Source organism: Mauremys reevesii, linkage group 7 (genome assembly GCF_016161935.1).
Source record: "Mauremys reevesii isolate NIE-2019 linkage group 7, ASM1616193v1, whole genome shotgun sequence".
NCBI classification, from domain to species: Eukaryota; Metazoa; Chordata; order Testudines; family Geoemydidae; genus Mauremys; species Mauremys reevesii.
In genome coordinates this window covers 80,219,591-80,241,154 of record NC_052629.1, presented here as the reverse complement: position 1 = coordinate 80,241,154, position 21,564 = coordinate 80,219,591, and the positions used below count along the sequence as shown (strand labels likewise).

At 46.5% G+C, this 21,564-nt stretch overlaps 1 protein-coding gene across 8 annotated transcripts in view; it reads right to left on the bottom strand.

Moving 5' to 3' along the window:
- The window catches only part of DCAF1 (DDB1 and CUL4 associated factor 1), a 122,110-nt gene extending 102,580 nt beyond the window's left edge, over nucleotides 1-19,530 (bottom strand). For 2 of the 8 annotated variants that reach the window (XM_039546147.1, XM_039546153.1), the window contains exon 1: nucleotides 1,099-1,246. The gene's annotated coding sequence lies outside the window, so the exon portion shown is untranslated. Of the gene's footprint in view, nucleotides 1-318; nucleotides 338-1,098; nucleotides 1,247-2,411; nucleotides 2,491-5,521; nucleotides 7,385-17,565; nucleotides 17,589-19,424 lie in introns of those variants that run through there. The other 6 variants (XM_039546150.1, XM_039546148.1, XM_039546149.1 and 3 more) reach the window with 6 other exon arrangements.
- Nucleotides 19,531-21,564: the final 2,034 nt, after the last annotated feature.

Here is a 21,564-nt window from a genome sequence, read left to right as displayed (position 1 = left end):
CCTGTATAATTAAAGCAGCACACACACACACACAGAGTAGAATATACTTATATGAGTGGATACACTTATACTAGTACAGCTTACTCCCATATGGGAAGGGGAATAAACTAAATCAGTAGACATCTTTTATACTGGTACAACTGAGTCAACACTAACAATTGTACTGATTTAACTATTTTGGTACAAAAATCATACCTTTAATTGAAATAGTTAAAACTGATACACAGACTGTGCAGACCGTGCTCCAATGCCCACTACAAAACACTACTATACTTTCTGCAAAGAGAGACCGCATAATACTTAATTAGTTCCACACACCCATCAGATGGCGAGGAGAAGAAAGTGGTTGGAGTCTCCTCTTTGCAGAGGGCTGGCATTCACAATCCCCACCCAAAGCAGGTGGGGAGAAGATTAAGTATTAGGTGAGGGTAAATGCTTCAGGGATACGTGGAGCACTACACACCACATTAACAGGCACAAGAAGAGGTGAGACATGAAGGCACCTCCCCCGGAGGTGTGCAGAGGAAGGCAATGCCCCCCACAACGGCAGGAGAAGGAGGCGTGGGGAGACACATGGGGAGGCGAAACACCTCCCTCCCAGCAGCTGGATAGGCTAAGTGCATGGGGGGAGTTGAAACCCCACTAGCGGTCGGCAATCACCCTGGCAAAAGCCGGAGTGAAGCATCCCCCCGCCCCCTCGTAGGGACTGGCGAGAGAAATAACACCTGCTCCACCCGGTGGGTGGGTGACAGTGATGGAGGCGGGGGAAGGCTATAGCCCCCTACGAGGCGGGGAGGGGCAGTGACCCTGGTGAGGCGAAGCCTGACACACGGGCGGGGAGGAGGGGCGAGAAGTGAGACCTCACCCCACAAACCCGCGTGTCTGTGGAAGCCCCCCCCCCGGCAGTGGGGGAGGGGAACAGAGGAAGCCCCGACGGCGGAAGGGACTGATTGGGGGCGGCCCCGTGCGCGGCGGGAGAGGGAAGCCGAGCCCCCCCGGCCGGTGTGTGAGGTGAAGACCCCCGGCGCCGAGGACTGGGCAGAGGAGCGGCCTATGAGGCTGCGCCGGGGGCCGCGCTGTGCCCGCTCCCCGTGGTACCTGCCCGATGCCCCGCTGGGTCCCCGCCGCTGCTCCCGGCCCCTGCGCTGGGCCCCGCACACACCGCGGCGGCGGCGATTGCTATGGCGGGCACACACTTTCCGCGTCACCGCGCTGCGGCGCCGTCACGGCGCGCGAAGGGAAGAAGCTCGCGCTCTGCCTCTAGGGAAACACAGTTCGGGAGCAAACGACTCCAGTGCGCAGGCGTCTCTGCTCCATGGCGGGGAGCCCAAGGGAGGCTGGGAGTTGTAGTTCTCCCCGTGGCTGTAGGCTCTATTCATCGTTTTCAGAGTAGGGGGACAGCACCTACTGGCCCCACGCCCAAAAGAATGTGGCAGCGGCCTCCTCGGTCTGTGCACATCCTATGCCCCTGCCCACCATATACACGGTCCCCACAGTGCCCCCTCCTCACTGGGTCTGGCCTAAATGGCATCCCAGCCCTCTGCCCCCCAGTGCCCAGCCAATTCCACCCATCAGGCAAAGTCCTGCACTTGCAAAACTGCATCCCCACACAGAGGCCAGGCAGGTTCAGCATGGGAAGGAGTGAGGCAGGATTCCAAGCCAGGGCAGGAGAGCTAACAGATACCATGCACAGATAAATCCCTGCACTCCACCCCTCAATGACACAAGCCATGGAATAGCCTCCTGGCATTCAATAAGTCCAACCTCCCCACAGCTCCCACCCCATCATCACTCTCTTCCCTTTCCCCTCCACGCCCCCTAAAAAGACATAGTACTGAGCCAAGGATATTGATTGATGTACCAGATTCTGGCCACCAGAAGCCTGTGAAGCCAGCTTCCAGGATGTCCTCATTGTGTCTGCCCTGCTCCCTGCCTTTGCACACTTTTAGCTGGCCAGAGACTTCAGTGGAAAGGTTGGGGGGGTTAGACCAGCAATGGTGGGGTAGGGACAGCTGTCTTGATACCATGAATCTGCCCCACCTAAATGCAGCTCTACAAGCTATAGGAGATACAGTACCTGCTACAAATTACTTACAAACTAGATTGGACAGCTATCATGGGACAAAATTATTACGTGCAGCCCAAAGGCCAGAAGGAGTTCTACAACCAGTACAGGAGGTGGGGGTGGGGGGGAGTTGGTTTTTTTTTTTTATTAGAGGTCACTCAACAAAAATGGAGACCAGCATGCCAAGACCTGTAGTGGTCACAGGCCACACCTCTATTAGACAAGACAAGAGCAGCTATGAACTGATCCATTTTATGTAAACCAGGTTTAGTCTCCAGCTCCTGGAAAGTTACCGACAGGGGATTAGGTTGGGCATTGCCTGCAGAAGAACAGCCAGCTCCTTTACCTGCTGAGTGCCAACACAGCCTTTTAGGGGCACAAGCCAGTTTTTTGTGCAAATATCTCAACTGCTGTTTGAGAACCACCTGCATGAAAATAAAAGGAACATAAATAATAATTGTTTTTCCCTTGATTTTCTTTCCAAGTGTTACCTGCCCTGCACTTACCGTCTATGGGACTGCATGATAATAGCCTGACATCATGCTTGTGGATGTAGCCAGGTGTAAACCATAATTAACAAGTTTTAATTACCTGGGACTAATATTACCATATTACTATTCTTCACTATTCAACTGCACCTGCTCCATTACTGATCACGTTGGATCCCATTTATCCCTGGAGTAACTATCAGTCACTCGAGTTACAAGAGGGATGGTCTTGGCACATTATTAGGATCCTACCAAATTCATGGTCCATTTTGGTCAATTTCAAAGTCATAGGATTTTAAAAATAGTAAATTTCATGATTTCAGCTATTTAAATCTGAAATTTCATAGTGTTGTAACTGTAGGAATCCTGACCCAAAAGGGATTTGGTGGCGGGGGAGTCACAAGGAGGTTATCATAGGGAGGGTTGTGGTACTGCTACCCTTACTTCTGCGCTGCTGCTGGCGGTTGCACTGCTTTCAGAGCTGGGCAGCTGGAGAGCGGCAGCTGCTGGCCAAGAGCCCAGCTCTGAAGGCAGAGCCGCTGCCAGCAATAGCACAGAAGTAATTATGACATGGTATAGTATTGCCACCCTTACTTCTCTGCTGCTGCATGCAGAGCTGGGCACTCAATCAGCAGCCACCACTCTCTGGCTGCCCAGCTCTGAAGGCAGCAGCAGAGAAGTAAGAGTGACATGGTATGGTATTGCCACCCTTACTTCTGCTCTGCTGCTGGTGGGGCACTGCCTTCAGAGCTGGGTGCCCAGCAAACAGCCGCCACTCTCTGACTACCCAGCTCTGAAGGCAGTGCTGAAGTAAGGGTGGCAATACCCCTAAAATAATCTTACCACCCACCTGCAACTCCCTTTTGGGTCAGGACCCCAATTTTGAGAAATGCTGATCTCTCCGATTAAATCAGTATAGTTTAGGGTAAAAGCACACACAAGACCAGATTTCACAGTGGGAAAACAGATTTCACAGTCCGTCACACATTTTTCATGGCCCTGAATTTGGTAGGGCCCTACACATTATAGACTATAAATTCTTTGAAGCAGGAACTATCATTTATTGCATTTGTACAATGCCTAGACAGGGCTGGGCTCTAAAGAGATACCACAATATAAATGCTAAATAAGTTCTGTGCAAGGGCACATCTACTTAGGGATATTAAATCTATATTGTAGGACGGTACAGAGGCAGTAGCAAACGGAGCAGCATGTACATTCCTTCCAAGATGGTTGACACCCCTTTGATAGTTCTGCAGCAGGTCACGTTCCTAATTCCTCATAAGTTAAGTACATAAATTGTGCACTCATATTGTAATACACGGAGATCCACACAGCTGAATAAACCCCATCATGCACTGTATTCACCATAAAACTTGGGATGGATTCTCTGGGACAGTGTCTCTGGTTGTTCCAAAGTCCTGTCCAGGAATCTGGGATGAGGACGACGGGATCAGTACTTTACCAAGCAATGGATGGTTATATAATCCAGATAATAAAATCATCTCTCATTTTCACCATTTCACAATACCATTTCCTTAGTTCAAGGCATTTGTTTGGTTTTGAGCTCCCTTTTATTCATCTCAATAATTTCTTTCCCTTCCTGTCTTGCTCCACAACCATGAAATGAGACATTGATGAATACTGGTCAATTTGGCCTTGGCTCTGTTCCCATCCCAGCGCCAACTACTTTCACCCATTAACAGCAGCTCGCTTTGGCAACAGGGCAGCTTTTCACCAGGCAGGGAACAGAAAGGAACCGAACCCCAAGCAAGCCATTTAGATAGAAAACTATTAGATTTAAGAAGACAAATCCACCCCAGTTCTGACTCTGTCCATGCACAGATCACTTTGGCACGGTTACTTTAATCACAGGGAGGAAACATGATCTAGTGCTGATAGCAGGGGATGGAGTCAGAAGCTGGTTCTGTTCCAGCTTGGCCAATGACACACTTGTGACTGTTAGCAGGTCACTTCACTTCTCTATTCCTTCTCTTTCTTATCTGTAAGATGGGAAATAACCTCCACTTCCAAGGGGATTGAGACACTTGATTAATTAATGGAACATGCTATACTGTGGAGGTGCTGAGTTACCATCTAGGCCAGGGGTAGGCAACCTATGACATGTGTGCCGAAGGTGGCACATGGGCTGATTTTCAGTGGCACTCACACTGCCCGGGTCCTGGCCACCAGTCCGGGGGGCTCTGCATTTTAATTTAATTTTAAATGAAGCTTCTTAAACATTTTAAAACTGTTATTTACTTTACATATAACAATAGTTTAGTTATATATTATAGACCTTATAGAAAGAGACCTTTAAAAACGTTAAAATGTATTACTGGCATGCAAAACATTAAATTAGAGTGAATAAATGAAGACTCGGCACACCACTTCTGAAAGGTTGCCAACCCCTGATCTAGGCAGCAGTCTGTTCTTTTGCACATCCACCCTTCAAGATAGGAGAGATGACTCACTGGAACACCCAAGAGGTTATCTCAGAGTGTTTTTCAGTTTAACTCCAGAATGTCTCTGTTTCGTTCATCTACATATCCACTTCAAACTCCGCCCACTTTTCATTAACTTTATGCCAAAGACACGAAGTGTACAGATTTTGTCTCCATGTCTTTGGAGAAGACAGGTTAGCTCACCACCTAATACACATTTACTTGGCCCTTTCACCTGCCCACCACTGTACCTGAACTATTTTCCCCCTTCTCCATTTTGTCTTGTCTGTCAGTTTGTGCACTCTGCAGGGGAGGGCTAGTGACTTATTCTGTATTTTGTAGTGTCACGTACTTTGACAGTGCTATAGTGTGCCCCTTCCTCCACCTATGACATGCTTAGGTTGTACACAGAGTAGTTCTAGATATACACACAGCAAGGTTAGCCAACAATCCTCTCTATGATCAGAACAGTTTACAACATCTGCAGGGCGATGAAAGAAAACACTCCCTCAGAACTAACCTACCCTCAAGCAAAACTTGAGTCAGCAGAACCATGCAGTTTCCAGGAAGGGGAGAGAGTTCCAAACCAGAATGCCTTGCCACTAGTCCCCAAATTCCAACTCTAGTGGTGCCAAGGGTAGCATCTCATCTGATCTCAATCATCAGGAAAGTTCACATGGATGTTTCATCTTCCCCTCTGAAAGCCCTGTGGGCAACATTTAGTTCTTCCCTATAATGCATTTGTCATCAGACACAGCCATCCCCACTGACTCCAGAATCACAGTTGGAACTTCCAATCTAGGCTGTAGATTAGGTCATTTAATTATGTCACAACATGGACAAAATGCTGAGACCCCATATTGGTTGACGATCAGCCTCAGAGGCCATGGAGACCAAGAAGCACAGTTCTCTTTCCTGCAGTAGAAATACAAATTATTTTCCAGTCCCTCGCCCTGTCCTACAGAGATGCCAAGGGGGTAAGATTGCTTCCTACCCCACGTAGGCCTCATCATTGTTAACAAGGGGCTTGCTTGGTCTAAGCTGAAAGGTATTGGAACATTTTATTTCCTTTAGGAGACAAAGTAGAGGAGCGTGCTCTCTCTCTCTCTCTCTCTCTCTTTGTAATTTGTCCCTTCAGTTTTACCTCAGACCTGAGCAGACCCAGATTACAGCAAAGGTGATCTACCACTTTTCCATTGACATCTCCACTTGTTGCTGAGTCTCAACCTAATGCTAGCACACTCATTCTTTCATGCCAAGAGGCAACATTTGCATTAATTGCTTCAAAAGATCAGTTTAGCCACTTAAGGGGCAGACTGATTCAGGCTTTAACCATTTCTAGTCCAGATCATACAGTTGATAACTGGCTTTGGGCCTTCTCCCAGCCTGGTCTCCCTCCTCCTGGAACTGAAGTCTCTAAGATTTCTAGATCGTAGCATTTCAACCTGCAGAGGAATGTGGATATGCAAGTGTCATAAATAGGCACATCAAGGGTTGCAATCACCCTGCTCTTCCCATATTGCAATACAGAAGGCAAATGTTGTTATGGAAAAGCCAATGGGAGGGCTGTCCCCCAATATGGAAGAGGTTGAGTGTGAGGAAGATGACAGCTCTCACTTGCTGTGAGTCCAACTGCCATATGCCTATTCAAGTCCACACATAAGCTGGCTTGAGACAGGGCTGCAGCAGATCAGTTCTCCACAGATTCAAGGACCTGTAAGTACCTGTGGACATTCATTCACAAATCTCTAGGAAGGCTTGTGGGTCATCGACTGGTCTTATCTTAGTTAAGAAAAGGCCCAGCGCCACGGAAATCATTCTTGCATAGTCACCCTGCTTGATGCATTTGGGCTGCATAAGAAGGCCAGATTCATGAACAGGACTAGTTATTGCTAGCAGCTGCACCTCCTGCTAGTTCTGTTCCACCTGCAACTTCTGGTGCAGAATGGCAGCTTGTATCCATACCCATCGCTATAGCAGTTTGCGCCTATTCTTGTCTTTCTTGGGCAACAGTTTGTTTCCTGGCCAGGAAGTATACTGACTCTTAAATTTCACCTTTATGGCAAAACCTTCAAGGGGGGGGTCACTGCCAGACAGCCCAACTTTTCCTACCAGTTGTGAGAGCTCTGACCAGGGCAGCCGTTCAGTCCAGTAATACTATTCCTTTAAGATGCTAAATGAGCCCCTCCTGAGTGCAAGGTCCAGTTATTATAAGTTTCCTTTGGTTTTGCTTCAGTCCAAGCTAAAATAGTAACACGGTTCCAGAGCCAGCTTGCTTTATCCAACCTCTTATGGAAACCCTTCTTTCCTGGTAGCTGGTAAATAGTTCTAAACAGCCCTTGTTGTTTCACTTCAGAGCCCCTTTCTTCATGCTGTCTGTCAGCCAGTCCTCTTCATTCTGAGGATACAGGCTCTGTAATCAACTCCAGCTGAAGCACTTCCTGCTTCTCAATGTCTGAATTAACCCTTTCCTTCCTTCTTGGTGTATAAGACCCTATCACAGACCTACTCTGCATAGGCATGAATGCTGCTCTTAAAAATACTGAATCCAAGTATGAAATCTTCAATTGCTGCAGGATACAAAATGCAAGAAGATCCAGTGAAATGGCATGAGATTCCTGATCATCTTTGGTTCGAGGCTGGTGCAGATCTATTTTAATTAATTCTTTTGATATATCAGTTGAAAACACACCCTGTCAAGCAAGCCCTTATCATGAACATGTGATAGCAGAAAAAAATCAGTAAGAATAATAAAGAGTTAGATTTAAAAGAGCTAACAGGGTAGGTTCAAGAGATCCATATTTAGAATTGTTATACTACCCCAACACACCTCACAATACTTGATTGGGATCACCAGTTCAGACACTTATGGACAAGAGGACAAAAACTTTAGTACCAGCATCTAAGAAGTTTCTTGAGCCAAAGGCTCAAGGAACAGGAAGAACAGAAGACATCTAAACAGAATCCAGGAATATACTGGCTCTGTTTCCTAAGAACATCCAGAATACTACTGCCAGTGCTCATGTTCTGACAAGAATACCTTTCTCACCAAGTCACAGTCATGGACAAACATGAAGAGCAACAAACACAGGGTCCAGGCAGCGGATCCACCTTATTGGCTGAAGAGGCCACACAAGGGGGACTGTTTTAATAACAAGAAGTGATCATAATAACAAGAAGTCACTGAGGTGCAGAGAGATTTTATTGACACATGTCCAATAAGAGGCCTTTAACTTCTTGAGAAGGTTCAGGTTTCTTACCCTAAATTCCAACCTAGACATCTCCATTTGTGTGCTGTGATGTGGTATATAAATCCCACATTGGTTAATCATGGGTTAACAGGAGCCCGAGTCCAGTTAGACCAGAGCATGTCACCTGGAACTGCTGTTAGGCATAACTGGAGATCAAACCCAGCTGGGGAGGGGCTGGGCCTGCATAAAGGCAGGAGCACAAGGTAGTGGAAGAAAAATCAGGGAGGAGAGACAGATGAAAGGCAGGTGGGGTGTTTTTTTTGAGGGTGGGGGGAAAGAGAAGAGGTGTTAGCAGGCCTCAGCTGTGTTTGGGAGGTCTGGAGGCTATGCTCTGAAATAAGAGCAGGAAAGAACTTTCCTGAGCTGTAGCAAGAAACCTTGGGGAAGGAGGGTGGGAGATGTGGTAAGGAAGCCCAGGGTGTAAGGGAAGGCCCCTGGAGGTAGAGAAAATCCTTGGTCTGGACAATTAAAAGGTAAAGCTTATAGGAGGTGGTGATTCTCTTTTAGGCCTACTTTAGTGAGGTTTAAAAATGGAATTGCAAATGAGGGAGTACTAAAATGGCAGGAGATAAGAGGTTTTGTGGTGGGGAGCCTGACTACTTGGTAAAGTACTGGGAGTTGGTTGGGGTGTGTGTGTGTGTGTTTTTTTTTTTTAATGAATGGTCTAACCTGAAGATCCCACGGGAGGATCTGTGTGTCTTAATAATGCCTGAGAAGAGGGGCTGCAAGGACTGGGTATTGTTTTATGTGGGCTTGTGACTGAAGTACCATAGCAAGGGTAGGAGTAAGTGTTACGGGGCCAATGGGCTGAGTTACAAGAAGACATCGACTGCTGTGGGTCTGGAGTGACTGTCAGCAGGGGGCACTGGAGAGGACAGCCTTCCATGCTATGCCCAGCTAGGAGAAGGTGCTCTAGGGATGAGCCTACTCTTCCACAGGGCTTTATTAACTGACTACAATAGCCTGTAGATGCCATTTTTAGCTACTATTATTATTTGCATTTGATTTGTTTTAAGGGAAGATATAATAGTAGTTATTGAGTCTGTGACTACTGACCTCTGCTATGTAACACCATGTCAGGTGAGAGGGGACCAGATAACAAAATTCAATCTCCTACCAGCACTTGTATATGTGTTAAACCTCTACTACAGTGTGCAGTGCCCAGGTTGATTAACTGCAGGCATTTGAAGGAGGGATACAGTATCAGGAGCTGATCTATAAAGACTAAACTCTGATCCCATATTTTCAACCTAAAGGATCTAATGCTACAGATTTTGGTGTCACAGACTGACTGCACAAATTGGCCTCTTTGCTAGGAAATATGAAGGATTGCCCTAGGGAAATGCAGAGGATTTTCTCTTAATTGCCCACTAGAGGTCACTCTGTCTCTACCCCAGTCCAGCTAATGGAGCAGCCCTCTGGCTCAAAAACTTTGAAAGCTTTTCCTCATTTTTTGTGCATGCAAGGTATTCTTGGTTTCCAGGTGGAGTGTATACTGCAATGGCAAAGCTCAGCCCCACTCCTGGTGCTATCCATCTCGCCTCGCCAATATCCTGGAGCAGTCACAGTGGCATCACATCAAAATATTGTTGGAGGGAGTTTACACGGTGTGTAGACCCTCCAACAATATCAATTTTCCATGCACAGTGCTAGGTTTCCAAGTACTGTGCCAAGGATATTGCAGATTCTGGCCACCAGAAGCCTGTGAAGCCAGCTTCCAGGATGTCCTCATTTTGTCTGCCCTGCTCCCTGCCTTTGCACACTTTCGGCTGGCCAGAGACTTCAGTGGAATGGTTGGGTGGGGGGGGGTTAGACCAGCAATGGTGGGGTAGGGACAGCTGTCTTGACAGCATGAACCTGCCTCACCTAAATGCAGCTCTACAAGCTATAGAAGATACAGTACCTGCTACAAATTACTTACAAACTAGATTGGACAGCTATCATGGGACAAAATTATTGCACACCATATGACCCTATGTGAATGATGGGAGTTAAGCTGGAGACCCCAGACAAATCACAAGGAGGAGGCACACAAGGATCATCCCTTTAGTGTGAGGGGAAAGAGAAGGAAACAAACCAAAACATCTAAATAATTATGCCAACAAATCCTTTGATATTTTAACAGAACCGGGACTAGCCACACAAAACAAACAGATGGGGAGAAAGGGGGACAGACAAAAGCTTTAGTAATTCAAGGACTCTGCATCCAAAAGACCTGGCAGGTGCAGGGGGAGCAGTTGAAGGCCCCAGAGTCTGCCTGCAAATTAAGTCCAATCTTCTGCTCATGGGGCTGTTCAGCAAGATCACAGGCAGCAGCAGGAGGCAAGGGAAGGGGAGATGAACCAGCTCAGGAGCAGGGTGTGAAGAGACTGAGCACAGAAGGAAGCGGATGCAGAAGCTGCTGTGGGGGACCATGTGGCCTGGGAGAGTCACTCCTGCATTGGGATGTGCAGGTGAACAGAGATAATGTTGGGGTGATTCCTCCATCAGAAGAGTCACAGCGAAGTAGAGAAGCTTTCAGCAGCAGATCAAATCTTTCCACTCTCCAGACGGAGACTGACCATGGGGAAGCAGTAGAAGGGAGATGTCAGAAAGGGCCTTGCTGCAGAAGGCTTTTCACATAGTATTTGTGGGGAGAATATAGAGAAAAGGGGATTAAAGGAAAAGAAGTAGTAGGTTTCCCAGGGCTGCATTTTCCCTGAGCTTGAGTTGGCACAGCAACACTAACCAAGACCAGCACCAGGATTTGGGATTAGGGAGAGACTTTTAGGTCTGAGGCATGTCTAAACTACTGTGGTAAATTGACCTATGCTATGCAACTCCAGCTATGTGAATAATGTAGCTGGAGTTGATGTACGTTAATTCGAGTTACTGCAGGGTCTACACCACAGCAGGTCCGATGGGAGATTTTTCTCCCATTGACTTACCTTACTCTTCTCGTTGAGGGTAGAGTACAGGGGTCAACTGGAGAACGATTTGGGGGGTCTTTACTAGACCTGCTAAATTGACTGCTGGTGGATCGATCTCAGAGCTGTAGTGTAGATCTGACCTTAGATGGGTCTCCACTATCAGTGGTGACTTACCTTCTACAAGTAAAGAATTGGTAACAGCTCATCCAACAGATCAGGGTAGTAGCATGGTCAGTTATATTAATGCCTCTATACAAACACAAGATCTGCAGGACTTGACATCAGATGGATAATGGACCTCGGGCAGTGCTAGGGTTTGCAGCAATTCAGCCACACAATTTATCAGCCAGCTATGCCAAGCAAAGAGTTGATTGAGAATTTAATCTAGACTGGAGAGAGGAGCCAGATCTGTCTAGAAACACAGGAGAATGTAGTTCATGGGCTCCGATGCTAATGAACAGGCAGCTAATATCCAAGTTACTTTGCTCCAAATATATCCTGGAGCTAAAACCCCCACTCGGACTCCAATTCAGATGCCAAGTGTATTTATACTTGGCCTAGCTGAGTATTTGGATGACTATGTACCTGAGTTTACAAGGTAGAAGTTAACAGGAAAGTGGTTAAGCAATTTAAACTATTGAAACATTCTGCTATAAGAAGCAAATAATCAATATAATCTGTTTCCCTCTGGCAGTGGTGGGGTCTGGGGTGATTGAGTGGGAGAACAATTAAGGATTCGAGTGAATGCCCTTCCTTAAGATAAATTCAGGCTGGTCACCCACATACTTTTTTCCTTTAGAGATGGTCCTGAGCCCTAATCCTGGATCTGAACCCTGGATATGAGTTTAGCTCATAGTTCACAGTTCCAACTCCACCCTCTCTAATGGGATTGAATCTGAACACACTAGCTGAATAGTGATACTTAAGAGAGTCTAGATATGTATCTAGATTTCAAAATCTATTTGTGGTCACTGTCTCCTCCATTGCATCTATCCTTCTCATTTATTGCTCCAGCCTCCCAATGAATCTTTTAGCCTTTACGTTTAATTATTTGCATGGGCTGGAAACTATTTATTCATAGATCCTAAGGTCCAAAGGGACTGTTATGAGCATCTAGTCAGACCTCCTGTATAGCACAGGCCAGAGAACTTCCCCAAAATACTTCCTAGAGCAGATCTTTCAGAAACACATCCAATCTTGATTTTAATAATGGCCAGTGATGGAGAATTCACCATGAGTCTTGGTAAACTGTTATAGGAGTTAATTTACATAGCATTGGTGAATTGGTTCTGAACCAGCCTGCTCACAGATGTCAAAAAACCTTCAAAGAAATGAGGTCCAAATCTGGCTTGGCACAACCACCATATATGGCTCTATAAACAATTAAGAAGTCATCAGAGAGCCATCCAGAGATTAAAGGAGGGAGCACTCTGTGATGCACACTGGAACTTCTTGCTGTTCAGAATCATTTCCCACCACTATGCCTCAAGTATCTATAAATAGCTAAACCAAAGGCTAGCACCGCAGCTGTAGCTCAAGAGAAAATCCAGGAGGCCAAGCTGCAAAAAGTTTATTCAGCAATGGGAAAGGTCTGTCAGCTGCCAGAACAGCTCACAATTTCTGACGGATGAGCTCCAGGTCCAACCAATTGCTATTTTTTCCCCCATAGTATATAGTGGATGTCAACCCATTTAGATCACCAGAAATATCGTCCTTCTGACACTTGCTGGAAATGCTCTTCTGAAAAAGGGACATGGATACAGATACACTGGGAGTAACCCAACTTTAGGCCCTGTTAATTAAATATTATGTAGAGAATAAACCTCATAGGCATACTGTGTCCTCCAAAAAACTGATGGACTAGAAAATGCCAACCCAGCCAATTATCATGCAAAAGTAAATGCAGTCTGCCAGGCACAGTTAAAACATAGGAAAATGCCAGACTAATTAAATTCCAAAACTACTGCAATGCAATGATCAAACTGGATGAGTGCTCAGCTACATAAACCTGGTGGGAGAACTCAGGACTGTAAAGGAGATGGGGGTAGGACAGGGGCATGAGGAAGGTTATGTCTGGCCATGCAACCAATCTGGATGCAGAGTGGCTGTTAACCCTGCTATCCTGGTCAAATTCTAGCTCAGATCATTACATTCTGCTTCCCAACACTATCCCAGCAGTTTCAAGTGAAAACAGTATTCTTTCCTTCCTTTCAAACTGTTGTATAGCTCCATGCTGTTAGATAAGTGCTGTGTTTTACTCTAGAGCAGGAGTGGGCAAACTTTTTGGCCTGAGGGCCACATCTGGGTATGGAAATTGTATGGTGGGCCATGAATGCTCTCAAAATTGGGGGTTGGGGTGTGGGAGGGGTTGAGGGCTCCAGCTGGGGGTGCAAGCTCTGGGCTGGAGCAGTGGGTTGGGGTGTGTGGGGGCTCCATCTGGGCATGCGGACTCTCAGATGAGGCTGAGGATGAGGGGTTGAGGATGCAGGAGGGTACTCTGGGCTGGGACAGAAGGGATCAGAGGGTGGGAGGGGGGATCAGGGCTGGGAGTTGGGGCACAGGAGGAGCTCAGGGATTCAGGCTCCAGGTCACGCTTACCTCAAGCTGCTCCCGGGAGAAGTGGCATGTTCCCCCTCTGGCTCCTATGCAGAGGTGTGTCCAGGCAGTTCTGAATGCTGCCCCATCCACAGGCACTGCCCCTGTAGCTCCCACTGGCTGTGGTTCCTGGCCAATGGGAGCTGCAGGGGCAGCACTTGGGGCAGGGGCAACATGTGGAGCTCCCTGGCTGTCCCTAGGCATAGGAGCCAGAGCAGGGACATGCCTCTGCTTCTGGGAGCTGTGCAGAGCCACAGCACACATGGAGCAGGGTAAGACCCAGACCCCGCTCCCCAGCGGGAGCTTGAGGGCTAGATTAAAACATCTGAAGGGTTGGATGTGGCCCCTGGGCCGTACTTTGCCCAACCCTGCTCTAGAGGTAGCTACATATCAACAGTGGATGCAATAATCCAGGCATGTAACTTGAGATTGTAAAGAATTTTGAGGTTGTCTCAGACTACACAAATGCAAAGATGGACATTTCGGGCTAAACTTATTATTGATGATAAAATATTCAAGAGACCATAAAGAAACTCTGAGGTGGTAAGTACATAGAGAGGGGAATTATAGCAATTGTTTGGAGTTTGGTTAAACCTTATGGGCTGGGCATAACCACTGCCTTTCATTCAGGATAAATGTAAACAAGCATCGTTTTAGCCTCTAAATATAATAACCATAGCACCCAAAACACATACACATGGAAAAGCGCAAGCAGAAAATGAACCATGCGGTCTATGGGGTTTCCCAGACAGGACCAGCTCTACAGTTTTCGCTGCCCCAAGCAGCGCACCAAATTGCTGCCGCGGATGGCGGGGGCAGTCCGTGTGCCATTAGGGTGGCAGGCATGTTTCCGCGGCGGCGGCAATTTGGTGGCAGCTTCTGTGTTTAGCTGAAGCCGCCGCGGACAGCTAAATATAGAAGCTGCTGCCGAATTGCCACCACCGCGGAAACGCACCTGCCGCCCTAAGGGCGCACGGACCGCCCCCCCGCCCCCCGCCGTCCGTGGCGGCAATTTGGCGTGCTGCTGGGGGCAAAACAACAGGGACTGCCGCCCCTTGAAGATTGTCGCCCCAAGCACCAGCTTGGAATGCTGGTGCCTGGAGCCGGCCCTGTTCCCAGAGTTCTGATAGCAAATACAGTGGGTAGGGCTTTGGCTGATGGAGTTGTGTGTGTGGCTGGAGGGCAGAGAAAGACAGAAGAGCTGGTAATGTGCCCTGAGAGAAAGCTAAGATACATTGCTTTTTGGGCACTCTGTGCTGGCCAGAAAGGCAGGCTCTGAACTTTGAGCAAAGGAATTGTCCCCTGCTGTTGGATTTCTGTGATGTTCAGGAACACAGGACTTAGTGTACAATCTTTGTAAATAAACACAATTGCATCAAACATCTGGCTTTATCATCAATGTCTCCTCCTAACTGCATAATCCACAACACCCTCAATTTGGCTAACCACTCAGGTCAAGAGGGGCTAGCTGAAACCTTGCTAGCTTCAATCCTCATCAGTTTGCACTGTTTCTCTTATTAGAAGTGAATGAAAAGTTCATTTAGATACTAAACCTGTTCCAAAGTCCCCTGTCAATTTTTGTGATTTTAATAGTATTTTCCAGATTTTGTAAATTCTTTCTCTGTCCTAGTACCATGTGAAAGACTTTCACAAACAACAAGGGAAACTGGCTACTCAGGTGCAAACAATGAAAGATAATACACAAAGTGCGCTCAAATGCCCAGAGTAAAGAAACTAGGAACAAAACCAATTCCCTCTATTCTCTTCCAGTTACAATGATCTTAGGGGTTACTTGTAACAACATCAGCTTAAAAAAAAAAAGTGAGGCAGCAGTGTGGTTTTTAAATTGATGGTGCCTTTTTAGAAGTTCTCATAGCTGTCTTCTCGAGCTATTAGACAAGCATCAGTGTTGATTTTTTGTATCTGCCCTCGTACATAATTTGTTTCCCGTGGCTTCTGCTTAAATGGGTCAATTGCCTGTATGTGGCAATTTTGACGTATGTGAAGACAATGAACAGATTAGTGAAACTAGGGCATGGTGCTTACAGGTGCTGTGGATGCACATAAACAAGTTAATTTTTGAATCCTCAATAGCTCCACTTCACCTTTGTGGGGTTTTCCTTAAATGATAGCATGTACTATGCCTGATGAGATTGAAAGAGAAACAGGCCTTAGTAATTCAGACTTTCCCATACAGGTACCTAAAGTATTTACTAATATCATCTAGCTCTTATATAGTGCTTTTCATCTTTAGATCTCAAAGAACTTTCCAATACTATGTGTTACACTACCCAGGCTGAGATATTGTACCGCAGTAATGGATAAGAGAGAGGACTTCACTCTCCACTGAAATTAGCCACACTTGGGATGAAACATTGTAACTATTTAGCAGCATACAGCAATTCTGTGTTAAACTTCAAAAAGGAAAAAAAGAATAAGCTGAATCTGCAGATGGAATTTAGGGAGGCAGAATGCAAGCACCTAAGCTGGAACTTGCCTGGGACAGCTTGCCAAATATCCCTTCTACCATGAAATATGCCATGGGCTCTTAACCTGAAAGGCATAACCTCCACCACTAGTGCTTCCTACTATTATGCTAGATGCCCTCATTCAGCAGTGATTCAGAAGGAAGAATGCCCCAAACATCACTTCCTGCAGCACATAGGATTTTCACGGAGGTGTCTCATCCAAGCACTAGTCACTCCAACCCAGCTTAGTTTGTGAAATGTAAGAGACCTCAACCCAAGGTGATGACGACTACAAGCCAAAATATACCTGGTTACTGTGGACTTGATAATGTGTCAGCTAGTCTTATGAGGTCACAAGTGTTGCCATCAGATAAGTTCTATTAGGGCCTTAGGATACTGGGTGTACCAGGACATGCACATGCACTCTCTCCCAACTCTTTTGGGGTGGGGTGTGTGTGTGTGTGTGTAATGGACCAATGTGCTTGATAATCATATTAGAAGGCAAGCAAATTTTCTTGTCTAGAATGTTTCATAAACTTCTTTGCTCAATTTAAAAAAAGAGGATGCAGGGGGACCTGAATGTCCTGAAGTCTGATCTGATGCAAAACAAATGAGTGCCTGCTATTGGGCTATGCACATGGGCACCACCAAGTCTGTACTAGCAAGTGCAGTGAGGCATTTTCCATAGGCCTTGTCCTCCTGGGAATCTTCATATTTTGGCACCTCCTTTCAGTTCTGTGTAAGGGGCTCCTCATACAGTGGTTTGCTCATTGTACTGAACAATTGTGTGAATTAAATAATAGTATTGCCTATTAGAAATATCAACCAGCATTGATAGATGGTAACCAGAGATGTATCTGCCCACCTTGTTTGTATCCACATCCAGATTTTCCTCAGATCTAAAGGTGGAGAGGTGTTTAAAGTCTAAGATTCCAGCTAGAACTCTCTCTATGGGTAATGCAAGGTATATGTGTGATGTTGCACTCCATATGCTTTATGAAAATATGCTTATGAATGTGACTATGATGTAACTGGAATATGCTTTATCCAAAAGGTCTCTTGTAAGGTGGTATTACAAAGCTTATAATCTACTGTGTGTTCATCCTATTTGTATGCATGTATCATTCTTGTATGTGAAGCTAGAAATATGAAATATAACTCTGAGGTCCTATTATAATTATGCAAAGTGTGAGCCATTAATGGTGGTTTAGAATCTTGATGGCTCCCATTGACTAGGACAATTGGTTATAAATGGCTCTGTTTACTTGCAAACCTTCCAGTGTATGTGTGGGCCAGCCCAGGAAGAATGGAGGCTGGGATCTCACAGGACATGTGATCATGTTACCTGATACTGGAATCCATCTTCAATCTAGTACTTTTCCATTTAGAAGGAGGGGTGGGGACCAAGAGAGACAAAAGATTCTTGCCTTGTGCCAAAGCTATAAAAAGGGGTGGAGAAGGAGAGAGTGGGTGGCCAGTCATAAGAAATCCCCGGTTTTCCACCTAAGATGTCTGCTGGAACTAACAAGAACTGTATCAGGGGAAAGGATTGGACCCAGACTAGGAAGGAGTCTAGTCTGTGAAAGAAGCTTATTGGAACATCTCTGAGGGTGAAAGATTGCCTGTAATCAGTTTCTTAATGTATTAGGCTTACACATGAGTGTCTTTGCTTTATTTTGCTTGGTGACTTATTTTGTTCTGTCTGTGATTACTTAGAACCACTTAAATCCTACTTTTTATACTTTTGTTTATTAGTAAACCCAGAGTAAGTGATTGATACCCAGGGGAGCAAATAGCTGTGCATATCTCTCTATCAGTGTTAGAGGGCAGACAACTTATGAGTTTACCCTGTATAAGCTTTATACAGAGTAAAATGGATTTATTTGCAGTTTGGATCCCATTGGAGCTGGGTGTCTGAGTGCTGGAGTTGGGTAACCTGCAGAACAGTTTCCACTTAAAGCCTGCAGCTCTGGGGGCATGGCCTGGACCCTGGGTCTGTGTTGCAGCAGACTAGCATGTCTGGCTCAACAAGGCAGGGTTCTGGAAGTCCCAAGCTGACAGGGAAGATGGGCTCAGAGGTAATTTCAGTACGTCAGGTAACAGTCCCAAGGGGATCTCTGTGACCGAACCCATTACAATATGTCTTGGGAAAAGCTCAAATATCTGGGATATATAAATGCTTGCTTTCAGCTTACTGGCTTTCAAATTGCTCCCAGGACTGAGTACACACCCTATGAATATATAGTGTATTCACACTGGATCTGATGGATATTGTTTAGCCACCCAAATTGTGGCATTTGAATTCACATCTTCCTTGCATTCCTACAGGATAGAATGATGGCTAAACCCTGTCATGTTCTCTATGGGCTCACTCTATAGATCCTAGAATGCAGAGAAAATGATCATTGTTATATGAAATGCATGGAGAGTTTGCAATAGAAACTGTATACCAAAAAGCCAATAGCTGAAATGTCTCTGGTTCTCTTAGAAAGAGAAAGCAATATGCATCCGTATGACTGAACACCTATAACTGGATGCAAAAGAGATCTGAAAGACCCTTGCTTCATCTCTGCCTTCTTGACCTCAGGATCCTGACTTAAGAGTTTTGCTTGTGTGCTTTGCCTGGGATTCAGAAGGAATTTCTTAGAGTTCTGTGTCTTATGACCAGTCAGATTTTTAGTAGATTAACATAGCTTCTGTAAAGGAACCTAGGGAATAAACACATTTGCTCTGGATAGGAGGAACAAATGCCATGTCAGTATAGTTTTACATTGAATATAATCCTACTGTTTGATTTTGTGTCTGTTTATAATACACTGAAATCTCTGCATTTGAAATTGTGTTGAGTGCCTTCAAATGTATTCACTTTAACGTATGTTCTCTCCTCTAACATTATAAGCTTTTGTAATGTACCCATTCTTATAGCATCTGGGCACATTTTTTCTTTTACTAACATTTACATGATTTGTTGTTGAGTGTTTACATGTGGTATTTTGGATGTCACTGTTCATGAATTATATTTGCAAGGCAAAATTCAGTCCTGATAACCAGGTCTGACTCTTGTCTGTAGTCTGGATCTATTTATTGCTATATGCTGGTTAAATACTGTAAAATACAACTAGTTATTTATAAAACAAATGTTTCTATTATTGACCCTTCCATAAAAAGAACTGGTATTTTAGACTAGTGACTTCTGGATCTTACCACTGCGTGAAGGGGCTAATGTGCTCCCTTGTGATGGTAGGAGTCTCTCTCGGTGTTTCATATGACTGTTCTCTGCTTCAATCCCCCTGTGTCTGGCAAAGATCCACCCTCATCGGAAGTACCACTGTTATCATCAATGAGCCCCCATTGTGATGTCACAAGATGGGACATGATTTTTCCCTGTATCTTTTTTCTTTAACATTCATGTGGTGGTGGTTTTTGTTCTTAATATGAGAATTTAACAGTGAATTTTCATGCTGTCTGGGAGCAAAAGCCTGTGTCTTTGTCTAATTGCTGTAGAGGAGGTTAAACAGGTGAGATGGGGGAGGAATGAAGTCTCTATATGACTCACGGGCTGTTTGGACTCATGTTTGCAGAGCAGGGGTGGCCAACCTGAGCCTGAGAAGGAGCCAGAATTGAACAATGTATGTTGCCAAAGAGCCACAGTAATACATCAGCAGTCCCCCATCAGCTCCTTCACCCACCGGCAGCCCTGCCAATCAGCACCTCCCCACACCTCCCGATCAGCTATTTCAAGGTATACAGGAGACTTGGTGGGGAAGGGCTGAGGATCGAGGGTACGGCAGGCTCAGGGGAGGGGGCAGGAAAGGGTGGAGTGGGGCAGGGCCTGTGACAGAGCCAGGGGTTGAGCAGTGAGCACTCCCTGGCACATTGGAAAATTGGCACCTGTAGCTCCAGGCCAGGCCTGCACAACATGCAGCCCGCAAAGCCTCACTGTGCGGCCCGCGGGGGGATTCTAAATCCCCCGCACACGGTGCTCTGCGGGCAGCCCAGAGCCCTTGAATCCCAGCCGCGGCCGGGAATCAGGGGGCTCTGGGCTGCCCACAGCCGCGGGGAGCCCAGAGCCCTTTGAATCCCAGCCCCCAGCCCCTGATTGTCCCCTGCCCCAACTGCCCCCCAGGACCCAACCCCCTATCTAAATGCCACTGCTCCTTGTCCCCCAATTGCCCCCTCCCGAGACCCCTGTCCCTAACTGCCCCTTGGGACCCCAGCCCCTATCTAAGCCTCCTTTCTCCTTGTCCCCAACTGCCCTCTACTGAGACCCTCCCAACTTCCCCCCAGGACCCCACCCCTTACCTGTCCCCTGATAAACCTCTGGGACTCCCATGCCTATCCAATTGCTGCCTGTCCCCTGACTGCCCCTCCAAACCTCTGCCCCATCCATCCCCCCTACCCCTTCTCCAACCCCCAGCCCGCTTACCGTGCCACTCAGACCAGCGTGTCTGGCTCCATGCAGCTCCAGACACGTTGCTGCCATGCTCCCCCGCGGAGCCCCCAGCCCCCAGCACCTGCCTTCCAGATTTGAACACCTCAAAATTCAGGAGTGCTCAAGCTCAGTTTGGGCAGCTTTTACTTCATTTCTCCCAAATCAAATATACTGATTCACTGTAACTTGCTGTAGAAAAAGTAGGATAAAATTGAGCTAGAAATGCTTATTAGGACTGGAATTGCTATTTTCAACAGCCATTGCCTTTTTGTTTGTTTAAGGAAGACAGTGATATTGCATTGGCAAATTCCCCATAGAAAGAAAGAGTGGAACAAAAGAATAATGAAGGCACCAACTTTTCCTCATTTATGGAGGACAGTCTTATAATATGCATCCAGATATCCTCCAATCACACAAGCTGAAAATTGTTCCACTTTACTGCAGCTCTGTAACCATATGGGAACCAATCCTGTCTGTGTTTTGTGCACATCCAAAATTCCTGCTGAATGACCCACCCTGGGAGCGAGTTACCAGTGACCCAGGGCTGGGGCGGCACTGGTGGGGGGGGGGGGCACTGGTGGGGAGGAAAGGGGGAAGCTGAGTGTTGGGGCGGCAGGGGGTGTGTGGGTGGGGGGAGAGCCCAGGACTGGGGCAGCAGGAGGGTACAGGGGGGCAGCCAAATTTTTTTTTGCTTGGGGCAGCAAAAAAACCTAGAGCTGGCCCTGCCGGGTTCCCCCAGCCGCCAGAGCCCCAGGCCCTTTAATTTGACCCTGAGGGCTCCCAGCCACCTCTTTAGCTGGGAGCCCCTGGTTGATTTAAAATAAAATATCACCTCCCCACCCCCAACCTTCCTTTTTGGCCCACAGCTGTTTTGGTGAGGTGGCGCTGGGGAAGGAGGGTTTGTTTCCTCAG